Source organism: Akebia trifoliata, chromosome 6 (genome assembly GCF_017979445.1).
Source record: "Akebia trifoliata isolate Shusen 1 chromosome 6, ASM1797944v1, whole genome shotgun sequence".
Lineage (NCBI taxonomy): Eukaryota > Viridiplantae > Streptophyta > Magnoliopsida > Ranunculales > Lardizabalaceae > Akebia > Akebia trifoliata.
In genome coordinates this window covers 18,444,855-18,458,651 of record NC_141380.1, presented here as the reverse complement: position 1 = coordinate 18,458,651, position 13,797 = coordinate 18,444,855, and the positions used below count along the sequence as shown (strand labels likewise).

Below are 13,797 nucleotides of genomic sequence, written 5' to 3'. Positions count from 1 at the left end.
CTGATGCCTACTTTATTCAAGTATTTATAAATCATGATCCTGTATGATTCTACCTAGCTTGCACCATGAAGAACTAGTGGCAAATGAAAGAAAAAAATGATGTTGAAGAAAACGGACGAATGGGTCGAATATTACAACATTTTAAATTAATAGAATCCTATGTTAGAGTTAAGATCAAATTTCAGATTACAATACTTGACACCAAATTTAGAAAAGTGAATAAATGAGATATAAGAAGAATTGATAGGAGATCCTGGATGCTTAAGGGATAACCGATATATTGTCTCACTGATTCTTCATGGTACTTGTACTCACAATGTAAAGATTTTGATGATTAGTCTCCTTCATTTTAAACTTATGTTTGATAGTGGAGATAAAAATTAAATGTATGTCTAAAATCCACTTTTTGAAAGAACTCAAGGGGTTCTTTCTTCGACACCTGAAAATGATTACATGAGTCAACTTTATAGTCCTAATTTTGCACCTGACACCAAACTTCAAAGGAATCTAAAACCTTGAATTCCCAACCTTACATTCCTATTCCTGTCATTATTTACATACATCCATCTAACGAATATGATCTTATAGACGGAGCCAAAAAGGCATACCTAGGTTTATTAATCAATAACTTTACGATAAACTCAAGTTTTATGCATAAAGGATAGTTATGGCTATAGATGGAAGCCTAGATCCAAATATACTGCATCTTTAACACAGATTGGATGGTAAAGTTGGAGGTTTTCTTCTGGAATGCTATGTGAGCGATACATCACAATTAAATTAAAAGGAAAATTTTATGAAGATGCCAATAAGACTGATGATGATTTATGGAGTGAAATGTTGGGAGGTGTCTAAGCTTTGTGTTACTCCATGCTTGGTGTGGCAATAATATTTACTCCTTGTTCATATAAGTAAAGTTTTCTTATTTGTTCTTTTAGGATATACAACTGCCTATCTTCAAATGTTAAGACTTTAAACTGCTTGCACACCATACTGACCATTTCATGATTTGTACAGGAGATGTCATTCGTAAGTTCATTTTCAAACTGCAGGGCAAAGGGTTATTGGAGAATTGGTAGTTTCTGCACTGGTCTTTGATGAACCGGTAGCCTAGCCATAACAGATGATTTGTTTTTAATACCCAATCTCTCGCCTAATGGAAGTTCTCTAATTGTTTGTATGAACAATTCTGATTGAGAGTGTTTTGTGTCATCCAGGACATTTCTGCCCCGCACTGTCAAAAGCTGTAAAAACGATGAAAAAGGGAGAAAAAGTCATCCTAACGGTGAAGTCACAATGTAGGTTTGATTCCATTTAATCTGTCGACAACATCGGATATGGCTTTAGTTTTGGGTTATTTACCTTTGTTGCATAGTCTGTAGTTTAAGTCTAGAGTTTTTTAATTATTTATGGTTTTCTAACTTATAATCTGATTTATTACTTAGATAAAGGTATTTTATAAAGTTCGAGTTTTCTGGGTTTGATTTATTTGGTTTGCTCTTAGTTTTGAAGCTATCTTAAACAGTTTGAAGTTACTGTTTCAGTTCCTACTGTTTAAAATGCCTTTTGTTATTTTGTCGAGTACTACCCATAACGATGCTTGCCTTACTAATCGCTAAAAACAGTCGGAGATAGCTTCAACCCAATCATTTATGAGATTATTCTTGACCTCAAAAACTTGCCTTTCTTGGAAGCTAATCCAAACTAGTGGATGAGAAACATCACGGTTGGTGAGCTCACCGATACCAAACCATCCATAGTCACACCATCTGGCATCAAGAAGTAGCCCCTATCGTGGAAGTCTTTCAAAACACTGCACACAATGCCTTCCCTATTGTTGAACAAGGGACAGTACACATTGGGGCAACAAAACTTCATAGAATTATTTTAAGAGCACTTCTTGTCGTCGTGCTTAGAAAGAAATGGTTCTTGAAAGACAAGAGGAGAACATAGGATTGGGAAGTGTGGCAGAAATTTACGTCTATTGATCTTGCTGAGAAGGGGATAAAGATTGAAGAGGTGGATGTGAAAAAGAATGAAATGGAAATGTATGTAGATTTGCATCATCTCACTAACACCACACCATACATAGTTGTGGAGAGTATGTCAGTGGCTAAGGCTTTGGTGCTCTTTCGACAAGTCGAGCTTTGCCATTTATTAATCGTACTGAAATATCAAGCAGCAGGGGTGAGTTGATTTCTTTTAAATTTCACAACTCCATGCACACACCATAGAAGATAGAAAAGAAAGTTGCTTGATATTTTATTGCCACGCCAATTTTTACTAAGAGCACACCCCATCAAAATGCTAACCAATCATTTTAGAGTTAATACTACTAATGGAGATGGTTATATTTTTCCACTACAGTGTATGTATCTGTTTTTCTCAATGTCTTCTATTCTTGATTGTTTTGATGCTAAAGTTGATAATTCCCTCACCTAATGATAGACTTGTTCTTTCATCTTCATTGGAGCAGGTTTCTTTATTTTACGATGATGGTCAACCCATTGATGGGAAAGGTATCAGGAGAAGAGTGATTGATAGAGTTTATGAAACATATGATACTAAGCTTGCTGAAAAGAACTTTGCGTATGATGGAGAAAAAAGCTTATTTACTGTTGGTCCTCTCCCGCAAAATAAGCTCAAGTTCTTTGTTGTGCTTGAAGATATCTCATCGAATATGTATACATGTGTGGTTCATAGTTTGGATTTTACTCAAGGTTTCATGATATTAAACTTTCTGGATGATTTTATACATAGGAATGCTGGGAATGGCAGCCCTGGTGGCAGTGGATCTCCAAATGAGGGACAATTACGGTTTGTTTGTAATATTATGTGATGGTGAAGTACTTGATAATTTTATAAATTATGACTCATTGTAATTCTTTTTGTGTATAAATGAATGTGATAGAAAACCTCAATGTTCTCTATTTGGGTCTATTTTGACCGAGGGCAATAGGTGCGTTGAAAAAATTAAAAAATTAAAAAATTTAAAATTAATTTTTTTGAAGTTTAGATATCGGTTTTTGATCACTTTAGATATCAATTTGTATCTGATGTCTAAAGTCTTATAGGACATCAGTCTTATAGACATAGGATTTTAAAGTGATGTCTAAGGAGTTTTTGTGAGTGCTAGTGCTTACAGATTTGGAACGATTTTAAGCTGTTCCAAATGCTGAGATCTAGAACGGCTTACAGTTGTTTAATTTCATCAACAACGCCTCGATTAGAGACAGTCCATCAACCATTTCAAATCGTCTTAGGAACAGTTATAAACCGTTCCTAATGTCCAATTTTGTTGTAGTGATCACTTGTATAATACAATCTGTGCCATTGGACATATTAAGATAATAGAAGATTTCAATGATTAGTTAATTACTTAATCCTCATCATCCAATATACAAACATGATTACATGATGCAATTTATCTGATTGTCCCAAATACATTGATGCAATTTTGAATATGTTGATTTTCATAGAATGCCATCACTTGGTTGACCTATATCAAAACTTTATGTGTCACGTAGCTAGTCAGTAGAGAGTAATAAAAGAGGAATCTAAAAGGGAGAGTACAAGAATCATTATTAACCTGTCAGAGACAATAATGAAATATTGTCAATTTGTTTACAATTAAGAAAATCAACTTTTTAGTTTGTAAAGCATATCTATTATACTTTTTTGTACCTATTAGGACGACCTTCAAGAGATTGCCAATGAATTTTTTGATTGGAGATGGGCTGCATGGAAATTATAAAATCATGAGTTTGAAGGGAAACATATGAAAGTGTAGATACGTGGTTCTCGATTATAAGGGCCACATTTACTAAGGTTTGGAGTCGCCACCATTCATGTTGTAAGAGGGTGTGAATGGTAACTCGATGTTTCGTTTTAGAAAAATGTCATTTTTGTCGTTTAGTGACTCTCGATGGATAAGATACCGATCAACCTCGAGATCGGGGTAAACAGCTCGATTGGAGAAAAGGGAACGAGTTAGACACCCTTTTCTCGCAGCCAAGTGGCGGTAACCTCAACTTAACTCAGTCATTTCAATTAAAAATACGTAAAATAAGTGCCACATGTCGTGCATTTGTTCCCTAAGTAGGGATTTATTTTTGGCTTTAGCTTGTAAGGATCATCTCATTGAAAGAGATGATCCTAAAAAGGCATTAGCCTTAGACGTAGTTGGTATTAAAAAAATAAAATGTTGGCTAAGGTTTCAGATCCATTCTCATGGGTTGAGAAGAATCAAAATTCCAACTTGCCTCAAAATAGTTTTTAAAATTAAAATCGATTTTATTTTTGAAAAGGATTACAACCCTTATACTTTCAACCGAACTGAAGTCCAATCTACCGGAGATAAGGGTGAGGAGTAGTACATCTTAGAGGCCTTCTAAAACAAAAATAAATAGAGGGGAATAGTAGAAGAGGGAGATAGAGAGGATAGCGAAGAAGATGGGGGGAATGTGATTCTTTTGACCCACCTTGGAGCTTTTCTTTTCTTTTTTCCTTCTTTTTCTATGTCTTCTTGAGTCCTTAGTGATTTAGGAAATGTCCCCATTTTTTTGTTTGTTTGTTTTGTGTAATTGAAAGAGTAAGTAAGAGTTGATAAGAGAATTGAGATGAGTGTAGTATTTTTTTGTTGTGAGACTTGGTAACCTTTTTTGGAAGGAGATGGGGGTATTTATAAGTGTTGGGAGGATATTTTGGGAGGTATAATGGGATGAAAGGTTGAAAAAGAGTAGAATGGTTAGGGATTGAGTGTGAGGGGTATCTAATTTTGAGTGGATAGGAGGGTAATTATGTAATGGAAAAAATGGGTGGTGTTTTGATCTTACCCAAATCATTTGGATAGAGTTTTTGGTGAGATGAGATGAGTGATAGAAAATGGTGGTGTAAGGAGTTAGGTATTTGATTGAGTGTTAGGTTGGTTGAAGAGGTAGGGTTTTTAGATTAGGATAATGGGTTGTGTAAGTGGTTGGTTGGTTGGATTTTGGAAGAATTGAGAGATGATGACATGTGGCAAATGGAGATGGGAGAGTGAGGTGATGAGATTGGTTGATTGGTAATGGTGGTTGTTTGATTAGAGAGAAGGAGTGTGAGAATGATTTTGTAAGGAATGATGAGGGAGGTATGGGTTGTGATGTGAGTTGGTGGAGTGTTTTAGGGAAAGGTGATGGGTTAGGGTGTAGAGGATATAGGTTGTGATGTGGGTGGTTGATTGAGTTAGAGGAGAGTGATAGCTTAGGTTAGGGTAAGGTATTGGTTGAGGTGATTTTTATAAAGAGGTGAGATGGTAGATGAATTATTTAAAGAAAGGTGATGGGAGTAGGTGATTGGATGAGGGAGGTGTGAGGGGATGAAGACATGTGTCACCATGTGATGATTAAAGTGGTGATTGGTTAATGTGGGTGTTGGTTTGTGGGTTGTATGTGAATTGGATATGGGTAGGGGTTTATGGGCTTTTTAGTGCTGGGCTTGGGTTTTAGAAGTGGTTTAGGGTTTTAGGAATTGGTTGGGGGTTATTTTGGAAATGGTTCTGAGAGTGTAGGTTGGTTTTAGATTTAGGTGATGTGGGATTGAATATGGGTTAGGGGGTAAGATGAAATATGTATTTTAAGTGAATTGCGGGTTCGTGGGCTTTGAACTGGCTTAAAGTTATTTTGGATTGGGAGGCGGAATGGTGGGGGTAAAAGAAGTGGTAGGCATCCCAAGCCTCATTAATTTTTTTGAGATTTTGCAAATCATTATATTGATCAAAATGTCACGTGTTGGCGAATTGGACTTGTTAGGTCCATTAGTGAATTTTATCGAAAATTAGGTATTCTTGATTTTGAGAGTGGAGCGGTGAAGGTTGGGAAAATGTAAGGTAGGCCAAGTCCTTTTTGGTGGGCCCACTAGACCATTAGGAGGTCTTAGGGGCTAATACTTTTTGGCCCTTTCGAGTGGGGGCTCGTTCAAATTGGAGTGTTTACAGTTGCCTTTTTTGAAGGAATTGTGTGTAAAGAACTACAAAGAATAGACTTAACTCCTATTTGTACGGGTTAGAAATTTTTTGCAAAACACGACTTCAAATTAGCAGTTGAATTGATGACTTTTGTAGGAAATGGTTACTCTAGCACAGGGTCTGACAGAGTTTTACCTTAATAATTCCTTAATCTCAATGGCGCGGAGCTCGTGTGAGATCTTGGATTTGATGAAAATTTGATGAGTTTTGAAATTCGGGTATTTCTTCGGTCGTGTTTTAGCAAATTGGAGTTGAGTACAACTCGAAATGATTTTTTTTTTAATTTTTAGTTTTTGATCTTTTTGATTTTTATTTGATTTTTGATTTAGTGATTTGTATTTGATTTTAAAATTTGACTGATCCTTGTCTTCAGCATGGTTAATTCTGAACTAATGTTGATCCGTATTTTGAATACGGATATCATTTGGTTTCACTTTATCCATTTTTTGAGCATGGATTTCACTTTTTCCTACTTCATCCATGCCTGGGGCGCGGATAGAATAAATTTCGCCCTATCCGTACTGGTGCGACGGACCAGTACAAATGTCAAACGATTTAAGCCTCGCGCATCTTCCTTCTCTCATTCTTTTGTTTTTATTTTCGATTTTCTTCAATTTCTCCTCCTCTCTCCGGTGATTTCTCTTCTTCTCCTTTATCCTCTCTTCGATTATGTTGATTTGGCACTTGGTGGGCTCGGTTTGGAACATATTGCGAGCGTTTGGACTCTTGTGGAAGCGACCTAAAGCCTTGAGAATTTCTAGTGATAACGATTTTACGTGTTTGAGGTGAGTCTCCATTTCACTTTTCTTTCTCTTTCTTGTCCGTTTTGCCTTATGACGTGAGAACACTCCTTTTGAATTTGTCTTGGGTACAAACATCATTATTATTTATTTATTTTTTTCGGATTTTCACTTTGTTTTATTTACATCCTTTATGTGTGATGTATTTACTATTCTTTAAACATTTCGAGCGTATTTGATTTATGATTGAAAATTATGTGAACTGCCTTTCCCCTCTCATTGATTATTATTGATTTTCTTGTATGATTTGTCGATTTATGGAATTGATGGGTTGTGGATTTGGGTGAGAATTTTCCAGGATGTTTGGAAATTTGGGAATATGGTAAAGGTGTTGATGGTGGTTAATTGGATAGGTATGGCTGTTTGTTAGGGCTAGGGTTTCGACGAGATGGGACTGACAAGAATTGGTCTGCTTGGGTTGACCTTAGAGGTGTCATTAGGGTATCGTGATAGCGAATCATAGAAGGGGTTAAAGGACTTGGTCTTTCGATTGAGTGGAGGGTTGCACTTCTTGGGGTGAATGGGGTAAGATGGAGTTATTTAAGGATTGTTTTGAGGTTTAAAATGCTTTTGAGGCTCGAGGCTGGAGTTAGGTGACTTGATGATGATTTGTGGGTTGTTTCGATGAGAATTCGGGCTGAGTTTTAGGGACTATTTTGGGTAGGGATTAGGGGTTTTTGAAGGGGCTGATTTTAGACTGTGGATTGGGGACTGTTTGGAGAGGGTATTATGGTGGCTTTAGGAATTGTTTGGGACTGTTTTAGGTAGGAATCAGTGGTCTTGTTTTAGGGACTGGATTTTGCAAGATGGGAGTGTTTTAAGGACTAACTTGGGATTATTTAGTGGACTGTTTAGGACCGTTGGATGGGTAATGAGATAGGGTGGTCGAGGGATGATGTTTTGGGACTGGTTTAAGGACTGTTTGGACGCGAGAGATTGGACTGCATTTAGACTTTTATGGACTGTTTGGGGTTGGAATTTGGGCTGAGTTTAGGACTGTTAAGGGTTGGAGTAGGGATAATAATGGGCAGTTTGGGATTGTTTTAAGGATTGCTTAAGTGGCAACTATGGACTGTTTGGGGACCGGTTCGGGCATGGATTAAGGGTATTTTAGGGGATTTCTTTTGGGATGGGTTTTAGGACTATTTGGGCACGAAAGATCAGGTGATTTAAGGTATGGTTTTGGGTTTGTTCGGATAAGTGATAGGATGGTTTTAAAAGTAGGATATCGATTGGTTATTGAGTTGTTAGGGGAATTGTTTTAGGTGGGAAATAGAGGTAATTTTAGGGACTGAATTAAAATTGGGTTTGGACTGTTTTAAGGAATGTTTTGATAAATCGACTTCTCATTCTCCTTTCTTTGTTTGTTGCCTATCATGCCTTTGATTGTGAAAATATTGCTTGTCCTGCTCGTTTTCTTTTCATATTTTTTATTGTAATTTTGACTTGCTTTGGGCACTCACACATTTTCTTTTCTTCAAATAGCGCCTTAACATGGTTGAAGTAGATGATTGAGTAATTCGGCATGGATAAGTGTTTGGTCAAGTAGGAAGGGCATTCTAGCTTAGCGGATGATTGATAGTTTTAGCGAGATCGAATGAGTGAGGTGGCCTGGTTTTGTGATTTGATAGGTATAGGTGGAAGACGATGAGTGTTACATGGGATAAGCTCGTATAAGTGAAGCTTGGGATTGGAACTGAAATTCACGAGCTTTTTAGGTGGGTTGGAGTAGGTTTGAACTGGGTTTTGACTAGATTTGATTGGGTTTGGCTAGGTTTGTCTAGGTTTTGATTAGGTTTTGACTAGGTTTGACTGGGTTTGGCTGGGTTTGATTAGGTTTTTATTGGGTTTTGACTGGGTTTGGCTGGGTTTGACTAGGTTTTGATTGGATTTGACTGGGTTTGGCTAGGTTTGACTAGGTTTTGATTGGATTTTCACTAGGTTTGACTGGGTTTGTTAGGTTTTGACTGGGTTACCTCGAGATAAACAAATAGGACATTTTTCTCTATCGACTTAACAACTTATTATCTTGCAGATGGGTAGAGAGCGGAGGACCAGAGTGGCGCCTCAGTCATCTGACGAGGAGGAGGAGGCTAGACCTAGGACTCGGACCCATTTTGCTTTGGGGTCTGGTGTAGCAACAGAGTATGGCCGGCTGATATGGCCTTTGTGGAAGCATGATTCATCTTCGGCAGCTGGTTGTTCTTTAGGTAGTCGAGCAGATGAGGCCAGTACTTCTCAGGGTGATCCGACTGAGGACCTTCCCGGTAGTAGAGGTGGGAGAGGTAGACGTGGTGGCCGAGGTCAGGCAAATAGGGCCGTAGGCACGGGCAGAGTGAGTAGAGAGGTTCCTAAGGTAGAGATCCCTAAGGAGAAGAGTGAGAGGGTTCCAGATACCTCTTTTTTTCTTGGGCTAGGGAGGCATGTCTCGATGCTCGTTCAATTGGATGTCCCTACCCCTTATCCTTCTGTTAGCTGGTGTAGGTGGAGCGCATTTTTTTCGACTACTGCGTTATTCTCTGATGATATCCTTACACAGTTTTCGACAGTGGGCTTTAGCGCCTTCTTGTAGATACCCGCGCTTAGAGCAGATCAACTTTTATTTCTAGCCATAATAGAGAGGTAGTTTCCAGCAACTCACTCTTTCCACATGCCAGAGGTAGAAATAGGCATCAGGCTTTCAGATTTCATAGCATTACCGGCATCGTAATGGATAGAGAGTCCCTACCCCTAACTATGCTGATTGTTCAAGAGGTAGGCGCGTTATTGGGTATCGCTAGGGTCCCTACCTCTATGGTGGGGAAGATGTGGCGTATCAACACAAAAGTCTTGATGGGCTTACTGTTGTTTGAGGAAGAGGATGGGACTCCCCATACTTATAGAGAGAGAGTGGCCTAGTTTGGAGACATGGATTTCGACATGATTTTCTGTATTTTCTTTCTCTTTCTCATTGGAAATTGTTTCTTCTTAGAGGATGAATCTTTGGTTTCCACCACATTTCTCTCAATCATGCGCGATATCGACCACATTAGCAATTTTGATTGGGGGAGTTTGATTTATAGGAACATTCTTGCCAAGCTGGACCGTGTAGTAGAAAGGATCACTACACCCCGTGAAGCTGGGATCTCCACTCGATTTTTCTAGCATTTCATTGAGGTAAAATAGATCCTAACTTTATTTTTCAGTTATTCTTCATCATATCTTGTTCATTGTTTCACATTTTGTACTATTTCTTCTAGATTTTTGTCCATGTATATTTTCCTTTTTACTTGCATACCCATCGTCATCCCGATGAGGGTTATCCATTGGGCACCTTCTAGCCCACTAGAGTGTCAGGGCTATAAGAAGCAACCCTAGGAGTGCCCTGACCCACATTGATCGATGTCGTCTCTGAGACGTGAGTATTCTAACCCTTGTTCTGTTCTTCTAGACTTGAAATTATTTGTGCTTACTATCCGATTTTCTCTTTTATATATCTTTTCTATCACTCTTCGAAGTCTCCCCCGCCCTATCAACTAGAGGAAGGAAGTGAGAAACGCCTACAGGCATAACATCAGGTGACAGCGCTACCCCTATTTCATTGGAGAGCAGAGGTATACATTTTATCTAGGGAGTGCCTATTTTTCTAGAACGACAGGAGTCTTTGCATTCATGTCGCTCCACCTAAGCCTATCTTGGGGGCTATGACGGTAGATGAGTATCTCGCCAAATTGAGGGGCGTTGATACTGCTAGACTGGTGAGGGTTGGGGACTATCAGGTTTGGTTCCAAGAGGCGTCCATTGGATGAATCATGCCTGCGGTCATGCCAGAACCGGGATTACTAAGATTGGAGGGGTTTTGCTTTAGGAGTATGCTGTTACGGTATGCATTCCATCCTTCTCTCATTTTTCTCTAGAACTCTCTACTTCTTATCATTTTCACTTGGTCGATGATTTTACTTTCAGACCGATGATCTTCGTTGTCTCCGAGAAGGCTACGATGTTATCGAGGCCCAGACAGTGAGGGCTATGGACATGGAGAACAGGTGGAGGGCCACTAGGACCGAGGTGGATGAGTAAGTGGCTTGGTTTTAAGGAGCAGGCTGAGATGGTATGTCACTTTTTGTTTATTTTCTTTTCTGTTTGTAGGTCGTAGTTCATTTATATCTTATTTTGATTGTTTTTCTTATGGTCTTTTCAGGATTATTATCAATGCCGAGATGGAGTGAGTACCTCTGCGCGTCCTCCTACACCTCCTAGGGTAAGCATTTGTATTTCAGTTGTTCATTTCCATACATATTCTGTATATATCTGCCTGTATTTTAATCTGCTTTATTTCTTTCTTTTCAGGCCTCCCCCTCCATTGGTCCCTCTATTCTGGGTGTTTATCTCGAGGGGACCACAGAGCAAGATGCCACCCTGGATGTAGAGCTATTCTTCACGGATTCTGAGGGATGACTGCGGATGCATGGTTTACCTTCTTCCGGGGTGTTGGGTTCTGGTGCTGTAGCTGGGTCTTCTTCTGGAGCGGTTCCGGAGACTCCGAGTGCTCGGGACGATACTCCCTCCCCTTCAATTTGATTTTGTTCCTTGCAAACATGTAGATATTCTTGTTTTAGACTCAGACATATTGTTTAACCATATTGAAATTTTGTATATATATGCACTTATGTTTATCTTTTCATGTATTTACTGTATCATTATAATTGTGCGTGTAATTGACTTGGACCCTAACGGGTCTCTGGGGAGTGATATCGATCATCGAGGCCTCCAAGGCCTCATGATTGTTTGTGATCTTACAGGAGTGGGTAAAGGCGATTACGGTCCCAAGTACCCTTGAGGGTGTTCTCGAGTGGTGTGAGCCATTTGGGGACCCATGGGCCAGTTGGTGAGTGGTACGGATAGGCATCTGGTTTTTGAAGGCCTAAACCGATCTGATATGATCATGGTGAGCTCCCACATGCTCGGTATACACTTTGAAAACTTTTGAGAGTTTTGATGGCGTTTATCGAGCATGTGAGAGTCTCGATTATTTTTCACGTGATATTAAGGTTTCGAGACATGAGATGACTGTTATCCGGTCCAGAGTTTTCAAGAACTCCAATAATTCAAGGCCCCAAGGGTAAAAATATTCTGGTCCGTGTTTTTGACACGGATAAGCTTCGTTAAACTTTTATCCGTACTCCCAATACAGATGGGTCATCTAGGATTTCATCCGTGCTTTTGACACGAATAGACCAACTTTGACTTCGTCCATGCTTAGACACGGATGGGTCTACTTTGGTTTCCATCCGTACTTCAAACACGGATTCATGATCTTGGGTTTTATCCATGTCAGGACCACAGACCAGTACTAATTCTTTCTCCTTAAAGTCTGTTCAACACTGGGGGTTTTGACCTAACATTTTTTCACTTTTCACGATTTTACTTCCCTTTTGTATATTTTGGGTAGATTTTTGCTCTCTTTCTTCTTCAAGACTTCTTCCCAAGATCCATAGAGGTGCTCCCCACTTTTCCCACCTTGAAAAGGTATGGCATTGTTGACCCTTTCTTGAGTAGTTGGATAGATAGCATGGATAGTATTGAAAAAGCTCAATGAGATTTGAATAAATTGGGATTCACACTTTCCTTGCCAAAGATTTCATTGCAATGGAGTTTGATCGAGGCAATGTTGGCGTGTTAGGTTCCCGAACTCTACCTCTTTCGATTTGGGAAGTATGAAATGACTCCTACTATTGAGGAGATTGAAGTATTGTTGGGCTTTGAAATGTCGCATGTGGTCGTTGTTCCACCTTTGTGTGATGGTTATCGAGGCAAGGCTTCCGACTTCTTGGGGATAAACCGCAAGTTTTTGAAGATCCCGGATGGCGGGTCGATTTTGAAGACGATGTCAAGGTCTTTTTTAGTCGAGCGTCTTACGGATCTTACGAAGCCGTTGGTTTATTTTAATGCCCTTACTTTAATGGTGGTGAGTCCACTCTTGTTTCTGGGTGGTAGAGACATTATGGACCTTTTCCTCATTATGTGATTTAGCAAGTCCGGGAGGGTCGTCGGTTGGCCCCTATGCTTTTGAGTGAGATGTTCCAATCCCTCAGGGCTTGCTCGTCCGGTCGTGATCGAACTTTCTGTGGATGTGCTCCATTCATGTAGGTACATTTCAAACTTAGTATAGATTTAAATTTAAGTTTACTAGTTTCCAAAAGTTTAGAATGCTCCTGTCTTTGTAGCTTTGGTTTATGGATCACGTGGCTTCTATTAAAGCCATTAACCGTTCGTTTTGTGTTAATGTCAATCTCATGCTCATGATGTCAAGACGAGTTACTCCCTTGACATCGGGTGGTTAAGAAGAGTGGTTTGCTTTTATTTGCAACCGTGGTGACAAGGAGTGCGATGGGTTGGTGCATTTGACGGGGCTCGTTTCTTTGTTTTGATTGGTCTTAGAGGAGCAACCCACTATATACCACTTCGAATTCTTAGGCAGTTTGGCTATGATCAGGGTGTGCTTATTCGTGAGGACTTTAGTGAGTTGGTTGGTCCTTTGTCGACTATACTTCTGAGTCGACTCGTAAAAGAATGGAGTCGAGTTGAGGTTCTAAGTCGACCCATTTTTGCAACATACCTGTTTCCGGCCTACTTACAGTGGATTCGAGAACTCATCTCTAGGAGGCCATCGGTGTCAATAGTTCCCCAAATACGTCCTAGTGCTTCATCTTTCTTTGATTATCGAGATCGACTGGAGGAGTCTCAGATTGATCATCGTCACATTTAACTATCTGGTTCAAATCTGAGAAGAAAATACAAAAAGAGATCGCTCGACTGACATCCGAATTTGTCCTGTCAAGATCCAGTAATGGTGGTGAAGTTGCTAGGCTTCCATCTGAAGTTGCTAAGTTGAGGGACAAGCTTGCCCAGTGTCCTCATTTTGATGATTTTATAGCATATTTGGTGAGTTGTGATGCTTCAGATGTTGAAAGAGTGATGATGAGCTAGGCTGTCCGGATCCGTACTTTAGAG

The 13,797-nt window shown here is 39.5% G+C and overlaps 1 long non-coding RNA gene across 3 annotated transcripts in view; it reads left to right on the top strand.

The window, feature by feature from the left end:
* LOC147400353 (uncharacterized) overlaps positions 1-2,939 on the top strand; it is a 56,075-nt gene extending 53,136 nt beyond the window's left edge. Inside the window, exons 4-6 of one of the 3 annotated variants that reach the window (XR_015179313.1) lie at positions 1,018-1,105; positions 1,218-1,298; positions 2,477-2,939. This is a non-coding gene — a long non-coding RNA (uncharacterized LOC147400353). The remainder of the gene's footprint in view (positions 1-1,017; positions 1,106-1,217; positions 1,299-2,476) is intronic. The other 2 variants (XR_015179312.1, XR_015179314.1) reach the window with 2 other exon arrangements.
* Positions 2,940-13,797: the final 10,858 nt, after the last annotated feature.